Consider the following 17900-nt stretch of genomic DNA (forward strand, 5'->3'; position numbering starts at 1 on the left):
GGCTAAGATAAAGACTTCTCCTGTAGCATTTCTAATTAAAAATCCAAAAGCTAAACCTCTTCCAGTAGCTCAACAACTTTATCCAGTGAGTAGTTGGATTATACAGACCAGGCAAGTTGCAGTTTTAATCCTCGATCTGTACTGATTTAACCAATCCCAACCAGGGCGGCTATAAGGGTGCTACAATTGGCTTTTTGCTACTGGGGTAAGACGGGGAGAATCAGCCAGGGTTCCCCCCCACCCTCGCCTCGTGATTGCTATCCAGCAATCCCTGCTGGAAATGCACATGGATGTTGTATGAAGACAGGAAAAGGCTCGGCAGTAATGCCCTCTGTGGGCAACCAGCTGACGCTCACTGTTAAGACTCACACGAATAATGGCTCCTTATGTAACCTATTGAAGGGTAGCTGGTTCCCGAGGAACCATTTCCCAGCAAAGCGTCAACAATGTCAGGAGTGGAGAGGAGAGAAGGCTGGTAAATTGGCAAGAGAAAGAAAAAATAAACAACAGTATATCACTGCTGTTAGGAGAGACAAAAGGTTTTATAAGTCTGATCTAACAGGCAGGAAGGCTGTAGGCCTCACCCACAGCTGAAACATGGCAGTAATTTATCTCCGCTGCTATTGTCTGCAGTTGGGTTTGCTTATTGATAGAGTTTCCTCCACCATATGATTTCCTGCAGCAGGAAATGATGTCAAAGTACAGACGGCGATGGATGTTTACGAGTCTATGGGGTTGTTTTGAAATTTCAAAAGTTGTTGTGAACAATAGGTAAGTTGTACGTTTTTAAAATATTAATTAGAAATGTTTCAATCCTGATATACGACAGAAGAAAATATAAATGGTTAAAGTTAAAGGTGTTCAAGTCACTGGGAAGCCTCTAACGTTGCTAAAGTTGTTTTGAAATGACTGTTCTGCCCCACTCTCAACATAGTTGTTATCAGCCTGCATGATTTGTAATTGTACACAAAAGCACAATGTGTCATTTATCAACCCTTCTGACATGTGTAAGTGAAGGCTGTAGAGGGCACAGATGATGGAACCATAAGCAAGAGGGAATGTCAAATAGGTGGTCTAATTGGTGCCAGAGCTAAGGCACTTGGGGTATGCTGAATAACCAGCACAGGATCGTACTCATTAGGGGTCATTTTAACTTTTATTGCCAGGAGAAAAACAGGCGATAGCAAATCCACAACTTCTTTTACATCTCGCTCGATTTTCTTTCAAAAGAAAATGGAGCAAGGTGTAAAGTGGGCTAGCTGATTCGCTGTCACCCATTTCTCGCTCGGCGATAAAAGTTAGAATTGCCCCGTCTGTTCAAACCTCCATGTTAATTTGTAAATGGCATATTTTCCTATTCTATACAAACTCATAATTCGATATACAGCTTTAATAAAAAGTGATAATTCATCAAATTAAAACTTCCATTTTCAGTATACTGTTTAAATACAGCATAAAATCTGAGAAGTGTGTTATGAAGGTGGAACACATGCAACAGGAGCTGATGCGTCATAAAGTGCGACACCAGAGTTTTCGCTGGTAATGATCATAACAGATCCCCTTCTCTCAACCATATCCCACAGAGTGTGTTGTAGTCTGTAAGGTTGTGTCCCAGTGCACGCAAAGGCACGTCCCAGCAGGAGTCATTGGGCAGTGACCTTTTAGACTCTTCCAGTGGCTCTATGGGTAAATGTATTGCTTAGTGTGATATATCATTAAGGTCCAAAGCTTGATTCCTTTATCTATAACCATGTTAGCAGCAGTGGTGGAAGGTTGCTACAATTCTTATCAATGGTCCCAGGCTTAGGAGAGGAAAAATTAGACAAGGTTCCTGCTTCTGATTAATATCCAGTGACCCCTGAAGGAAAGTGGCCTGTTTGTGGATGAGAACAGGATCGGGCTTCTCTGTGATGCCCCAGTATGGTTGGAGAACCGGTCAGCATTCACCTTCCAGGCTGAAACATGAACAGTAGTCACTTGGGTGAAGTACTCGAAGGTTGGCAGTGTCCATGGAATTGTACGCCAACATGAATCAGTGCCTTCAGAAGAGGATGGGTAAACCACAAAGAATGTTTGTAAAAAAGAAAAATAGACTTGTATGCTCATTGCTTTTCCATGCCATGCCTGGGAGATTTATAATTGCTGCTTGAAAGAGTTGAGTCCACTATTAGCTATTCAGCTGAGCCTGCATTTTCCATGAGACAGGAAGCCAGCATGATGCTTGCTACAGCTTTGTGATAATGTATTGTTAAATATAGGGTCATGCAATAGGAAGAGAGTACAAGGAACTATATTGCCACCTGCATGGAATTAGCACATGAGGCATATATTGCCATGTAGTAAATAGTGCTTAAAGGAGCTACGAGTCATACTTAAAATTAAAAAAACTTCAGGACTGCCATTTTGGCATCAAGATTCAAAGCAGCTAGGTTTTTTTTCCTCATCATGCATTTGGCATAACACCAAAATAAACCATAGTTTTATTCTAAACATCCTCTTATTAAAGGTGCTGAGAAGTTGGAGTTTGCTGCTGTTAGAAAATGCTAAAGACAAGGATTGCAGTCAATCTTTCAGTTGAAGAAGACCTTAGACTACAATTACAGCATTTATCTCTTTGATATTTCAAGAAAAGTTAATATTAAAAAGGACCCTGAACGGCTGGAGCAGTGATACAACTCATTAGTGTTTTTGTTCATCAGATGTAACTGTTCCATTGCTGCTTGGCATCCTTTTCTCCTCTCTGAAGTATCTTGGGACATTATGGCCTAGAAATTCGGCTGCACAGTGCCCGTTTTTCAGGTGCTAAACAGCCGCCAATATGGCGGTCAGGAAGGGTATGCTCATTACGAGCCAGAAGTGCGCCGCACACCATATTGGTAAAGGTCAAAAATGCAATGCCCGTGCCTGAAATAGGCCTTTTGCATATGCAAATAAGGGGCCTAAATGAGGCATTACACTTGGCAGGTTGTGTTGACCAGCACATTGGACTTTTCTGACTTCCTCTGAAACTCAGAGCACCATCGTGTTGGCATTTCTAAGCTGCATTATGCATCAAATACATGTTGAGCCCAGATATTCTGGAAAAACTGGCATGCTTGTTATCTATCCAGTTGAGTCAGAGAATCACCTGCAATGGCTTCTCTTCCCTCTCCCGCACCGTTACCTCTGGAGTCCCCCAAGGATCCATCCTTGGCCCCCTCCTATTTCTCATCTAAATGCTTCCCCTCGGCGACATCATCCGAAAACACAATGACAGGTTCCACATGTACGTTGTTGACACACAGATCTACCTCACCACCACCTCCTTCAACCCCTCCACTGTCCCTGATTTGTCATACTGCTTGTCCGACGTCCAGTACTGGATGACCAAAAATTTCCTCCGACTAAATATTGGGAAGACTGAAGCCATTGTCTTTTGTCCCCGGAAACAAATTCCGTCCCCTAGCCACTGACTCCATCCCTCTCCCTGGCCACTGTCTGAGGCTGAACCTGACCGTTCACAAACGGAGTGTCCTATTTGACCCTGAGATGAGCTTCTGACCACATATCCGCTCCATCACCAAGACCGCCTACTTCCACCTCCGCAACATCGCCTGTCTCCACCCCTGCCTCAGCTCATCTGCTGCTGAAACCCTCATTCAAGCCTTTGTTACCTCTAGACTTGATTATTCAAATGCTCCCCTAGCCGGCCTCCCATCTTCCACCCTCCATAAACTTGAGCTCATCCAAAACTCTGCTGCCCATATCTTAACTCGCACCAAGTCCCGTTCACCCATCACCCCTGTGTTCACTGACCTACATTGGCTCCCAGTCCAGGAACGCCTCAATTTTAAAATTCTCATCCTTGTTTTCAAATCCTTCCATGGCCTCATCCCTCCCTAGCTCTATAACCTCTTCCAGCCCTACAACCCTCTGAGATCTCAGCGCTCCTTCAATTCTTGTCTCTTGCACATCCCCGATTTTAATCGTTCCACCATTGGCGGCCATGCCTTCAGCTGCCTAGGCGCTAAGCTCTGGAATTTCCTCTGTAAACCTCTGCACCTCTCTCACCTTCTTTAAGATGCTCCTTAAAATCTACCTCTTTGACCAAGCTTTTGGTCACCTGTCCTAATATCTCCATATGTGGCTCAGTGTCAAATTTTGTTTGATAATCGCTCCTGTGAAGCGCCTTGGGATATTTTACTATGTTAACGGCACTATATAAATGAATGTTGTTGTTGTTGTTGTTGTTGTGCCAGTAGCAAAGTTTGCTCACATGTTATACTTACCTATTATTTTATTATCCGTCATGATGAGGAGCTGGACTCTCATTGGTTGGTAGGCATAAACTGCAATATTCATATGTACAACAGTTTCACAGTGTCCGTTAAATTCTGGGCCGTTATCTTGACATTGGAGCTAACACAATGCAAATCCATCACCTTGGGTAGGGCTGGCTCCTACAGTTAAGTGTATTAATGTGAACTGCCCCAATGGCTTGTTTGGTAAATAAACTGCCTGGCGGGATACAATCCATACAGACCAGGAGCATCTTGGCAGCAAAGCTGCTAAACTTGACCTCAATGCGCTAGTGGATGGAAAATCAGCCAGGGTCTCCACTCTTGATCAGTTTTTAGTGAGCCCTACTGGAAAGTGCATGTCTGCGAATATTAAGTGAAGACAGGATTGAGCTAGGAAATGATGCCTCCCATGAAGGAATAGCAAGCTGACATTCACTTGGGTAGAATTGGTGCGGGGACTTTCCCGATCGGACGCTGTAATTTCACCGGATGGTTGGCGAAAACCCCAGAGAAATGCTTCTCTGGAGATTCCGCTGATCTTCCACCGAAATTATGGCAGGGGATCGGGAGAGTCCCCGCAGAAATTCCAGGTGACTATTTATGCTCGTACATAAAAAATGGTAACTTGGGTGAGGTACTGCAGAGTGCCTCATGTCCATGACACTGTGTATCTCACAGGAGTTATTCCTTTCAAAAGAGGACGAAGGGAGGAAAGACGTGCAAACTGGCAAAAGAAATGTCTGAGAATTTCCTCAGCTGCATTTGCTCCACTGCTGTAACTTCAGAAATGAGCCAGGATTTGTACTCCTAATCACTGTCCAGTACATGTGCGCGGACACCTGCTGCAAATGGCCAAAATCTTGTCTACAGCAGGTCATGACTCCGATTGTGCTGATGCCATGGAAACAGTGAGTAGGTCTTCATGTTTTTCAAAAAAAAATCTGACCTATACTGGCATTAGGGGCACTAACCCTTGCCACTGGCAATATACATTATTTCAAGTGTTAAAATGGCTGAATACCATCAACAGTGAATTTAAATATGTGGATCTAGGCCTTGCCAGCCAGATTAGAAAACAGATAGGATAAAGACCATAGCTTTTTATTTTGCTGGACAGTGAGCTCTATGCCACACATCCAAAAGTAGGCCTTTTAAAGTAAGCTCAGCTGTACCTGATTAGATTTTTTGCTGTAGTGTTCCCAACCTGGTTCTCATTTAGAAAGTGTTCCGGCACAGGAAATTACATAATGGCCTTTGATGCGAGTTGAGATGTACCTGATTGAATTCTCCTGCAGTAGTGTTCACAAAGCTGGTTCTCATTTAGAAAGTGTTCTGGGACAGCAAACCACATCATGACCTTTGACATGAGCTGAGATGTACGTGACTGAATTTTCTTTCTATAACTTGTTCCTGGTTTTTAAAGTGATTAAAGGCAGAGAATAAAGATATGCTGTAAATTATGAAACAATGTGATAATGGCTTCTTGAATACAAGGTTTATTCCACAGATGAAGTGCAATATGATTCAAGTAATTGGGTTAGTGGAATTTGCAAGTGGAATACACATTCATAAAATGTCCCATGCAGATTTTTTCTTATTTAGTACATTATATTCCACTTTCTTTAAATTTTGTTAACTATTTAAAATAAACTTACTCATTAGTACCGGAGTTTGGCCTGCCTTAGCAACCAGTTTTTTTTTAAAGTAGGACAGCCATTAAGCGTGTTACTATAGCTACAGCATGTGCTCACTAGTGCTGAAGAAAAGTATTTGAATTTTTGATTCAATTGCCAATGGTCCATGGAAAAGTATGTGGATAATTCCATTCTTTGTACAAGAGATAACAACTGTCTATTACGTAGACATGATCATACGTGTTGTACAAAGTGCTTCCACTGGGACTTGCTGTGGTAGATTTGAGAATTTACTTATGAGCAAAATTATTCCCTGAAAATGCCATGACCTACAGCTCCTGGGTAGTGACAGGACAAAAAAGCCTGAAATAATTTAGGAAACAGTTGGATGCCATGATGGGAGACTGGGTTCTTTGTGTAGGAATGCTAGGATGCAGCAAATGACCTTCCTTACCCATATGTATTTTGTGATCTGAAGGTCAAAATATGTCTGGATTTCTGATACAACAGCATGCATTTATATAGCTTCTTTAAACAGAAACGAAAAAAATGGAAGTTGACCCAAAGAAGGATATGAGGAACGCTGACAAAAAGTTTGGTCAAAGAGCTGGGTTTTAAGGAGGGTCTTAAAGGAAGAGAGTGAGGTAGAAAGGCAGAAGGGTTTAGGGATAGAACTGCAGAACTTGGGGCCAATGTGGCTGAAGGCATGACTGCCAATCATGGGATGAAGGGAGGGGGAATGCATAAGATTGGGATCTGTTTGCTATTGTGCTTACTGGAATTCCAAGGGATTTCTGAGTTGGGAGATTGCTTGCTTCTGTCTTTTTTGCCCTATTCATCCTGATTAAGCTCTCACATTTTTGCTTCATTGCTTTGGATGGAGGAACAGTTGGAGGAAGAGGAGCAGCGGCAGCCTCAACAACCAGGATGAGCAGCAGATGGGCCTGTTAGAAGACAGCAGGTGAGGGGGGCTGGTGGTCGAAGGGCTTACCAGCCCACGGGCTCTATTGGCCAAGCGTCACGTTTCTTGATATGACTGAGGAGCACTGCATTAGGAGGCTGCACTTCACCAAGCAGGCTGTCACTGAGCTATGCAGCCTCCTACAACAGGACCTGCTGCCTGCTGGCTCAGGTGGCTAAGCTGTGCCAGTGGCTGTCAGTCACCACTGCCCTTAACCTCAGGCTTCTTCCAGGTTGTTACAGGGAACATCACCCACATTACCCAATCTGCAATGTACAGCTCCATCAAACAAGCCACCAATGCCCTATTTGCAGGGCCAACTGATACATCACCTATTCCATGGACACCAACATGTAAAATGTGACAGCTTTAAGATGGTTGGTTTCCCTTGTATCCAGGGCATTAGAGACTGTACTCATGTAGCCATCAAGGCACCAGAAGACAAACCAGCACCCAGAAGGGCTATTACTCAAATAATGTCCACTGCAGAAGGATAATGCAAGTCTGCGCTAGTTTCACGGGCAGCTGTCACGACACCTTCATCTGCGACACCTCATCCATCCCCCCACTATTCCTCCCTTCCAGGAACATAAGAGGATGTAAGGGGAAGCAGAGGTTCAGGTGCCTGGATAGACCTGGGAGCTCCCTTAATATGCCTCATACAATGTATGTTGCATCATTGTAGTGTATTGTATGTTGCACTACATGGCAATACAGAGAGGACTGCAGTTGAAGGAGGCGGAGCAACAGGACGAGTCATCACCTAATGAGGAAGAATTGGATGAAGGCGAGGGAGTAGCAAAAGAAGCACAATGCATTGCAGCCAAAGAGGCCAGGGATCAGCTGATTGAACAGCGCTTCCAGTGACCTGTTCATTCCCCTCTCCTGAAAAGTTACACAACGCCCCTCTGCATTAACAGTCCTTGTTTCCCCCTTAATCCTGAATTAAAGAACATTGAAACCATTCAGTCAACTTTTATATGAATGACGGACTGACAATGCAGACTCAGAAGCTGCTCTGAAAAGAACCTGCAGACCAAAGTGTCAAATGTTGGCGAGCTGACTGTAGGAGATGAGTGGTGCCTTGAAAGCCCCAACTATTCGATGCACCCGTCTCTCCAATGTGGAGCCCAGAGTCTGGATGGTAGCTGTCTGAGCTTCCACCAAAGCTGCAAAGGCTGCTAACATTGATTGCTGTTGTGAGGGACTGGCTGCAGCATACCTGGAGCTGGCCACATGCTCCAAAGTAGAACGCAGTGTGAGATGTTACCACACAAGCTGGAGATGGAATCCTCCATAATTTCAGCCATGCTGCTGAAACTCCTTGACAAGCCCTCCAATGTCTTGTATAACTGCTTGTGTGAGGCAAACAGTTTTCTTTTCATAGCTGGGCCCCTGAAGTCTGCGTTTCTGTCCTTCTTATCAGAGCTGGTAGAGGACCTCACCCTCTGGTGAGCCAACTCCTGGGCTGTCCCTGCCACCACTACCTGCTCCTGCTCACTTGTGCTGGGTGCGTTACCACACGCAGGCCCCTGTCATTTAATTTCTAACCCACTCAGGATGCCAATCTCTGTGCTGGTTCTTGGGAGGAATGGGACGGTTGACGGTGCCTCCGCAGAAGGATTATACTCCTCCAACATGTCTTCCTCTAGAGGCTTTTGCTGCTGGAGAAGGAGCTAGAGGAGACAGAAAAGGGACAACAGTTAGCCTGTACATTGGCTGCACAGAAGATGATTGGCTTCACAATGCGACTTGGTGTTAAACTGGCTGAATGTGTGTTTTTCTGAGGTACATGAAGGGAAACAAGTAGCAGTCAGAGACCCTGTTCAGATAAACCCACAGCCTCGAAATCTCCAGTGCAGACAGCTCTTGAGGGGCCACTTATCTAAAAAGCTTGTTGCTCCAGCTCAGACAGAATCTTGATGCTGGGTGTTCCTCTCCCAGTCTTAGTCCTCTCCATTGTGATATGTGCTGTTTTCTCCTGCAGAAAGAGATGGTGAGAATTAATGACAGTCTACTGAAAGGGAGAACACACGTGTGGGGTTTCTGCCTGTAGTTCATATGCTGAGAGAGAAAAGAAGCAAGATGCAGGCAGGATGAGGAGGTGTTGAATGGAAAGCAAGTGGCTGGAATGTGAGGTGAGGAAGGAGTCATCAAAGTGGTGTTCTGCAATAGCCCCCATGTGAGAAGAGAATGCTGTTAGTGGCTGCTGCAAAGGCAACAAGCAAGAGATGAGTGTGTGTTTGGACTGAGAATGAGAGGTGGTATAGTGTACCCATGTGATGGGTGATGAAGGATATGATGCAAGGGAGGGAATTGTTCAGTGTGCTTGGGAGAGAGGGGAAAGGACTATTGCCAGGTGTTATTGAGAGAAAACTGGAGAAATGAAGAGCTGTACTCACCTTTGCTGTGCTTGTCGGGTCATTGAAACATTTCCTGCATTGAACCCAAGTCCTGGGGCAGATGCTCCTGGCCTGGTGAATGTCCATTTTTGGTATTTTCCTGCCAATGGTGGGAAAGAGAACTTCCCTTCTCGACCTCATCTCTTCGACTAGGACATTCCAGAGGTTTCAGAAAACCTGGGGCTTGTTTCGTTGGAGGTAACCCTGTGACATGGGTTGGTAATCGGATGGAAGGTACGAAACAGAGAATAGGGATAAAGAGAACGTTCTCTGATTGGCGGGATGTGACAAGTGGTGTTCCCCGGGGATCTGTACTTGGGCCTCAGTTTTTCACCAAATGTATTAATGACTTGGATAAATGAATAGAGAGTTGTATATCCATGTTTGCAGATGGCACTAATTTAGGAGGCACAGTAAGTTGTGTGGATGAGAGGAGAACGTTACGTAGGGACATAGACAGACTAAATGAGTAGGCAAAACTATGGCAGAAGCAGTTCAACGTGGACAAGTGTGAGGTCATCCATTTTGGATCTGAGAAAGACAAATTGGGATATTTTCTTAATGGTGAGAGACTAGGGGATGTGGAGGAGTGAAAGGATTTAGGTGTCCATGAGCAGAAATGGCTAGTGCACAGGTACAAAATGTAATCAAAAAGGCTAATGGAATGTTGATCTTTTTCTCATGGGAACTGGAATTCAAAAGTGAGGAAGTGATGCCTCAGTTGTACAGAGCCTTGGTCAGACCCCGTCTGGAGTACCGTGTTCAGTTTTGGGCACCGAACCTCAGGAAACCTATATTGGCCTTGGAAGGGGTACAGTGCAGATTCACCAGAATAATACCAGAGTTTAAAGGGTTAAATTATGAGGCCACATGGTTTAAACTTGGTTTGTATTCCCTTGAGTTTAGAAGGTTGAAGGATGATCTAATCGAGGTGTTTAAAATGATAAAGGGGATTTGATAGGGTAGATACAGATAAATTATTTCCTCTGGTGGGGGAATCCAGAACAAGAGGGCATAATCTTAAAATTAGAGCTAGCAAATTTAGGAGTGAAATGAGGAAGCACTTTTTCACACAAAGGGTAGTGGAAATCTCAAACTTGTGCTCCCAAAAGGCTGTGGATGGTGGGTCAATTGAAAACTTTAAGACTGAGATCGATAGATTTTTGTTGGGTAGGAGTATCAAGGGATATGGAATAAAGGCAGGTGAATGGAGTTGGCTACAGATCAGCCATGATCTAATTGAATGACAGAACAGGCCCGAGGGGCTGAATGGCTTACTTCTCTTCATATGTTACTATTTCATTGCTGCATAAAATCTTACTGTAGTATCACAGAAATAGTCCGACAGCAGTGAACACAGTTTACCTTTAAGAGGTGAATTCCCACTTTAAATCGGCCTCTGGAGGCCTGCCGGAAATTACCCACTGAAAATGGGCGGGCTTCCCGTTCCCAGTGCAAACGGGTGGGAAACCTGCCAGCCAAATTTAAATGAGCTCCGGTAGTTAAAATACCCCAAGCCTGAAATTTAGGCCCGCAAGAGCGTTTGGTCCCTCGCCTATCCGAAACCCGCTCCGGATTAAAATGACCGCATCGGAAAAGATTTAGCATTTTTCTGAAGCTTGGACCTGATTTTGAATTTGACAAGCTAAGACGGAAGGGAGTAAACCAAACCTTAAAATTTGAAGCACGACTATATCTTGTTTGATAGTGTGCAAAACCCCCCCTTCAAAACAGCAGCCCCCTTCATCCTCTTGCTTTCATCCTGTTTTTTTTCAAGTGACCGACACGTTTGCAGATTGATTATAATACGAGCAGTAAAAGTTTAGCTTTTCTGAAAGCATGCTGTGCGACAGAATCAATTCCCACCACCGGAGATCCGCCTCCCCCTTCCAAGACAAAAGATGAAGTATTGTTCTGAAGTTAAGCGGGTGTTAAAATGCGCATTGGTTAGCAGGAGCGCTCCATGTGAGGAGACCCCGCAGGGATATGGGAGGGCGGGGGGGTTGGGGGGGCTGCTTTTGGCAGCACTGATGTGAACCTGCACTTTTACTTGCAGCCAAATTAGCTACAGTTGCACAAGTTCAGACTGCTTCACAGAGGGAAAAAACCAAGCTCCATTCACAAACCACTAATTAAAAAACTTTCACTGCTGCTTCATCATGGCACAAAGGTTATGGTGGTTTCTGAAGAAATTTCCCTTTTCATTGGCCTCCTCATACACACACACACATACACACACACACAAAAAAGGCATAAAATTCCCATGCTGCCTATTTTCAAGTGACTCTACAAGTGTGTTTCACAGTGAAAGTAACGATTTCCATGACAGTCTCAGCAACGACAAGGTTCAAAAATGAATTGCAGTGAGATTATAGGCCATGACAGGCGAACAACACTCCACCCCCTCCTTCCATTTCTTCACATCGTAACTGCTCAATACTTTGTTTTAGTGTCTTAGAAATGATTTCTCTAAAGAAGCGAATGAATTTTACGCTTTTTACATTTCATTGTATCGCAAAGTTGGAACAGACAGACCCACATCTTCGCAAAAGTAATATATAATTTACAACGTTTCAATCGGCCAAATCTGGGTTGTTTACAGAGAAGTTGTGAGAGTAGTCAGTTGACTCACTGAAAAAAAGGCAGACTCACCAAATACCAGTGAAACTCAGTCAGACTCATCACATTTCGGGAAGACTCACTTAGCATCATGTGTCCTTACCACACATCAATGAAACTAACCAAACATGAGAGTAACTCAGGATCTTAACAAATATCTGGTTTGGAAGAGGATTAAGCAATAGGAGAATATATACTGATAGAAATAAGTGAATAGTGCATCAAACTTGATATTGCCTGAATGGCTAAGACTATGGAAATTTTATGTCAAGGAAGACAGAGGAGAATTTTTTTTATGTAAAGGGTTGTGAGTCTGAGGAATGCACTATTGGAGTTAGTGATTGATGCAGAAACCATGTCAACATTTAAGAATAGGTTAGTGAGGTGGTTGAAGGAAAGCAGGATCTATCTATCTATCTATCTATCTATCTATCTATCTATATTATTTATACAAGCTCCACATCTTCACTTCAGACAGACAGTTACTTCAAAATCCATCCAAATTTCAAACTGAAATATCTGGCTTAACCAAAGGATACTTTACAGTAGAACTCTTCAATGACGTAGTTATACGTTGAATTTTTTTTAAAGGTTGATTTGAACACAATCTGTATTACAGTCAATTGATGTACCAAAGGACGGTGCCACACAGTGGTGGATATTGGTTCTTACCCTCCCTATATGATGAGTTCTCTGTCTTCATCGGATTGTCAGGGAAAGGCAGCAAGCTGAGACCATAAATAGGGAAGGAAAATCAATCAGGGAGTCACCGTCTTGTGTCTCCTTACAGAGTACCATAGGAAAAGAACACGGAGTAGTGCTTAAAACTGAGAGATCCAAATAGAGCAGGGGTGTGGGAAATGTAATTTTTTTAAGTTAATATGGATCGGTCTGAAAGTGCACAGATTTATTTAGATCTGCTTGCTATAAAATAGCAAACTGGGCACAACATAGATGCTGTCTTCCTGATAGAGATTCATAGGCCATTTCTTTGTACAGCCAGAGAGTGTATCTTCCTTCACATGAAAATTTTCACCATTTGCCAAGTCTAAAATCAAGCACAGAATTGGGACAGAGGCTGAGATCATGTTCGCTTTGAAAATATTAATAACTAATGCCTTCACATTATGAGACACAGAAGCAAATGGAAAAAAAAGACTATTAAAACGTGTACTTTTGTTATATGCTTTACATTTTAGAATTTTCAGTACAGCCCACTCAAAAACCAATCTGTTTGGTCTTAAACTGGGATGGTTAGCAACTCAACAAGAGGTTTGAAAGCTTAAAAAGCTTTTTAAAAGTGCAATACTCTTTTTTTTCTGCGTTGGTTTGCAAGGCATTGTGGGATGCTCAGAGTAGTTGTTTTTCTGAAGCCCTACTGAATTGTCTCAAATGACAGGGATTTTTTTTCTTAGTTATAATGAGGGTCAAAGGGTTTTAACAGTGAAATGAAGGTTTGACCCCTGGATTGAGGGTCACTTAGCATTCCTTATATAGTCCCTTTCAGTACTTACACACTCAGATTGGTTCCACACAAATTTTTCTGTTTAAAAATGAGCATAAAGCAAACAAAAACTTTTTTTTTAGTTCTGATTTTGTTCAATCAAGTTCCTATCCGATTTCAGCCTGAGAACTAGTCTGGAGGGAAACATAGTATAAAAACAAAGCATTATGTTGCTGCTCTAAAACAATGTTGTGATGTGACTATATTCAAGAGCAACTTTCTGGATGAGGCACAAAGTGCAAGGGGGAGGGGAAATGGAGAGACATTGTAAAGCTTTGTCTCCTTTAAGATTTTATTGTCTTCTCAATCTGTTAGTTCATTGAATATCAACAAAAGCAAACACACAAAAGAATACAGGAAGGCTTTGAATTGAAGCTGGACTTTTGGAAAAAAAAAGTGGGAACTTGGAGGAGATTGATTCGTGAATAGTAAAAACCACCAGAATCCAGAACGGTGAAAGTTGATGATTGTGTTTCATAACAAAATGATCTGTAAATTATTTTTTCTTCCTTTAGAAAGAAACACATAGGTAAAGGGCACAGGCGGTTCCTGAGTAGGGCTGCTTCATGATAACACACTTTGATGACACACTTGAAAAAGAATATAAGATTATTTTCTGCTCGAGCTGGTTATAAATTCTTGATCTCGACCTAAGATTATGAGCTCTGTCTGAGTGCCACAGAACACTCTGTAATCACACAACAGGAACATCTTTACCACTTTTCAGCGGTCGAAGGAAACTTGTTTTTGCAGCCTTTATGGAGCAGTATTTTGCTTGCTCTATTTTACAGTTTTCTTTATCTGCCACAGTCGAAGACATCAGAGTGATGGATGGATGACTCCCGACCTGAACTGTAAAAGGCAAGGGGGGCAATGTGGGTCTTAAAAGGGCAACTTCATGAATAAAGTTTTGGCGATTTTGTTTGTTTGGAAGAACATGATGGAGTGAATGAATTTATTATTATTTATTTAAGTCACATGGAAATGTATCATCACGTCGCTTGTGAACGGCAGCATTACGAAACTGACACAACGCCTCTGCACCCTCCCCATGCAAAAACTGGCTTATCAATCCCCTTCAATAGAAAATACTACACACAATATTTAAAGAAGAAAGAAAGACTTGCATTTATATTGTACCTTTCACAACCTCAAGATGCCTCAAAGCTCTTTACAGTCAATGAAGTACGTTTGAAGTGTAGTCACTGCTGTAATGTAAAAAATAGTAAGATTTCTTATCCCCAAAAAAATTCTGACTAGGGCTGCCTCATTGGCTCTGCTGGTTAGGGCAATAGCAATTGAGCCATACATTGCAAAGAGGTCCTAGGTTCAGTCCCCGGTCTATACTGAGATAACTTGACCTCAACTGGGGCTGTGATAGGGACCATGATTAATATTATTGCCCCTGGGCTGTAGGGAAAAAACAAACAGGGGTCCTACTCCTGATCACTATCCTGTGATCTCTGCTGGAAAATGTGTGTGTGTGTGTGTGTGTGTGTGTGTATGTGCGTGTGTGTAGGGGGGTGGGTGCTGCGCGTACATTGGGTGAGGTCAGAACTGTGATGTGCCTAGCAATGGAATAACTGCCAGTACCATTTGTCTAGGCTCAAACATGAATGATGGTCAGTTGGGTTATGTACTTGAGGGGACCAGTGCTTATGGAACTGTACCCCAGCAATAAATCAACACACCTTTAGAAGAGGAGGAAGTGGGAGGATATTGGCAGAGAAAGGAGTCAGGAAAAAAAGCTTCATTCAAAATAAACATGAGAAATGAATGGAATTTTATGTGTTTGCCCAGAAAACAACGGTGATTACATATTAGAAATAGTTCATTGGCTGTAAAGCCCTTTGAGGTGTCCTGACGACTTGAAACATGCCACATAAATGCAAGTTTGTTCATTCATGTATATATATTATGTGTGGGAGAGTGTATGTGTGTGTGAATGTGCAGTTATTTGTATTGGTATATTTATTTGGTGTATTTGGATAGCTGTGCACAACCATGTACTTGAGTGCACAAATGCAATGTTTTCTGTATGCTGTAGTGGATGTCATTTGAACGTCCTCGTCTAGCCCTGTTGTAGCCTGCAGGGCTGTGGAATAATGAGTCTAATCCCGGTCACAGGCTGCTACAGTTCAGTGAAGCAGGGTGGCCCCCTGCAGCACCACAAACCCCACACACCAAGTAAAGCACTTTTACTTCCCTTGAGTGCCTCTGCCATCAGTAATCCTAGCAGCACAAGCCCAGTGTAATGAGAGGAAGGGGATTTACAATCTAAAGAAGCTTTGCCTGATGTAGTTCGTGAGCTGTTACTAAACAACAATGCAGACTCGCGCTTAACTGCTGCTATAAAATGTTTAAGCTATACTAAACCTCGCTTATGCTGTTGTCATGTCTGGTGAATGTTTTGAACAGCACAGTAAAGGTGATATATATATTCCAATATCAGTGGAGAATACTTTCTGCAGTTTGCAATGGAAAATAACCCTGTAACAATGAGGTCCTACAACATAGAAGCCTTGTTTTTTTTTTGGTCAATTTTTGTCTGATTATGCTCCCGTGAAGCACCTCGGTACGTTTTACTATGCTAAAGGCATTATATAAATGCAAGCTGTTATTCTTGTTCTGTATGTTCTTAGTCATGCACTGCTATTTTAATAAAAACAGCGCATGTCGTGAAATGCACTGGCCAAGCTATTTATTAAAAACTTAATAAACCTTCATTTCCGTCCCAGCTGTGATCAGCTAACTCACTCTGTGCTGAGTTAGCTGATCTCAGCCGGACAGAAGTAGAAGCAATACAATTGAGGTCAGCAATCCTGGGCTGGAGAGTCAAAAATGCAGCCAGGGTTCCTGCTGCTGATCACTATCCAGTGGAAACCACATACTTGTAGATGTCAAGTGAGGACAAAATTGGAGCTTGGCTCAAACACTCACTGCCCAGACTCACATTAAGAATGGCTAATTGAGTTAGGTACCAGAGGGCCAATAGTTTCTGTGGTATTTTGCCCCACCATGAGTCACCTTCTTCACCATCTTCAGGAGAGGAGTAAGAAAATTGGGGAAAAAAGGAGAAAAGAAAAATGTAAATAATTGCTATCTTCCAAGTAGAATAATTAATAGTGGGCGCAATCAGGATTTGAAGATTGTGAGGATAATCATAGATAGATGTGACCAAATATTGCATAGGACATGATTTCTAAGCTGCTGAGCCTTTGATATTTGGCCTTTGACCATGCAAATCAACTGGTCAAAGAAAATAAACTATTCAAGACTCAAACACCACCCGAACCCCTAGATTGGATTACTGTCTTATTACTTACTGTTAGCTCTCCAGTATCCAGAAAGACAGCTTCATAATTCTGTCAGCTTTTGAATAAAAATTCTTAAATATTGTTTAAGTCATCAAAGGTAGGGAGTGTGGTTAATTGTGAAGAGGACAGTATGCGACTTCAGAAAGAGAGAGGCAGATTAGTGGATTGTGCAGGTCGATGTAGGATTAAATTTAATTGTAAACAATTTTACAACACCAAGTTATAGTCCAGCAATTTTATTTTAAATTCACAAGCTTTCGGAGGCTACCTCCTTCCTCAGGTGAACGATGTGGATTCCCCAGTCCATCACCGGCATCGCCACATCATGATTAAATTTAATGTAGAGACATATGAGTTAATACACTTTTGGGGGAGAATGAAAGGAAATATACACTAAATGGTAAAAGGTTAAAAAGGAGAAGGGGAGCATAGAGACTTAGGGGTTCAGATCTTTAAAAGTGGGAGGACAAGTTGGCTGAGCTGTACAAAAGCACATGGGGGGGGTCGAGATTCTGCTTGTTTCCAACAGTTACATCAGTGCAATCTGGGTGGAATTGGCTGAACCAGCTCGAAACCACTTATACTCGTGTTCTCCGTGATCCTTTACCCCGGTTCAAGATTCAATTCGCCCGAATCAGGTCCCGCCCACAAAACTCGCCACGCCCCCCCCCAGGCCGAAATTGCGAGATTGCGCTGGTTCAGGAAGGCCTTTCAAATTGAGCTCATTTTCTTAGACACATAGGCACTATTAGGCATGTTTTAAAAGTTTTACCTTTGGTATTGCAAACATGGCATCACATAGCAAAGCAAGAGAACGAGAGAAACTGGGGCTTTTTTCATGAGAACAAAGGAGGTCAAAAGGAAATTTGTTAGAGATATTAAAATTATGAGGGGTTTTGATCAGATATTTAGAAAAATGATTTCCAATGGTTGGTGAGTCAGGAACTAAAGGGTATCAATTTAAGATCAGCACATGAAGAATGAAGGGAGAGACTAGGAGATTTTTTTTTTATATGCAGAGGCTTGTTAGGACATGGAATCCCTTATCAGAAGCAATGCTGGAAGCAGAATCCATAATATCTTTTAAAAGGAAGTAGAGATACATTTGAAAAATAAAAAAATATAAGGGTCGGTGCAAAGGGCAGAGGAATAGAACTAAATGATTAGCTGTTTCAGACAGCTG

The 17900-nt window shown here is 42.6% G+C and overlaps 1 long non-coding RNA gene across 3 annotated transcripts in view; it reads left to right on the top strand.

The window, feature by feature from the left end:
* The first annotated feature begins 686 nt into the window (after positions 1–686).
* Positions 687–17900, top strand: part of LOC137324487 (uncharacterized) — a 45787-nt gene continuing 28573 nt past the window's right edge. For all 3 annotated transcript variants that reach the window (XR_010963634.1, XR_010963633.1, XR_010963635.1), the window contains exon 1: positions 687–771. This is a non-coding gene — a long non-coding RNA (uncharacterized lncRNA). The remainder of the gene's footprint in view (positions 772–17900) is intronic.

The sequence above is a fragment of the Heptranchias perlo genome, chromosome 8, assembly GCF_035084215.1.
Source record: "Heptranchias perlo isolate sHepPer1 chromosome 8, sHepPer1.hap1, whole genome shotgun sequence".
NCBI classification, from domain to species: domain Eukaryota; kingdom Metazoa; phylum Chordata; class Chondrichthyes; order Hexanchiformes; family Hexanchidae; genus Heptranchias; species Heptranchias perlo.